The 776-nt window shown below is 41.2% G+C and overlaps 1 pseudogene; it reads right to left on the minus strand.

The window, feature by feature from the left end:
• The window catches only part of LOC115293680, a 2,545-nt pseudogene extending 2,127 nt beyond the window's left edge, over window positions 1–418 (minus strand).
• Between the last annotated feature and the right edge of the window lie 358 nt (window positions 419–776).

The following is a 776-nucleotide window of genomic DNA, read 5'->3' on the forward strand; positions in this document are numbered from 1 at the left end:
GAAGTTCAAAGAAGAGTTCTAGCAAACTTGATGGATTGATGAGATTCTTGTTTCTCAGCAAGATCAAAGCTTTGCAAAATGTCATTCGAAGATCTGGATCCAAGACAGTGTGATTGTAGGAAAGAAGATCTTTCAGCTCTTGAGGAAAGTTACTTAAATGTTCTGGATAGCAGTGACCAATCTGTGCCATAAACATCACGAGCTCTGCCAGTTCTTTGCTGGGCTTATTTGGTTGTAATTTAAAGATTTCCACATTGGATTTGTAGTGATTATACTGCTGTAGAAACTCCTCGACGTAGGCCGGCGGATCCCGCTTGATCAGATTCTGTAGCTGCGGCAAGTTGCTGGGCAGCTTGTTATTGTTTCTGTTAGACATGTTGGCTGCTGACTGGATCCACAGGAAGCAGTTTTTAAGAAACCCCACGCTGCCTGCCTCCTGTGCTTTTTAAATTAAAAGAGTGAATGCCAGAAATTGATTTTCATTGTTGGAAATAGTGGTCTGTTAGCAGTTATTTTGAATGTTGAGCCAGCATGGTAAACTAGAATAGATAATTAGAGGTATTCAAGATTGCATTGGATATTCCCCAGCCTGATATGACCAGGTTGTAAAATTCCTGTAGGCTCTGGTACCCAAAGCTTGATTCCTAAATGTGCCTGCCTGTGCCACTATTGGGTTAGGAGAATTTCTGGCTCCCTGATGTCTCCTATAAAGCATAATAGAATTCTGCCTCGGGAATGTTGTCATATATAACTCTAGGGAACATTTCATGCAAAGA

The sequence above is a fragment of the Suricata suricatta genome, chromosome 6 (genome assembly GCF_006229205.1).
Source record: "Suricata suricatta isolate VVHF042 chromosome 6, meerkat_22Aug2017_6uvM2_HiC, whole genome shotgun sequence".
NCBI lineage: Eukaryota > Metazoa > Chordata > Mammalia > Carnivora > Herpestidae > Suricata > Suricata suricatta.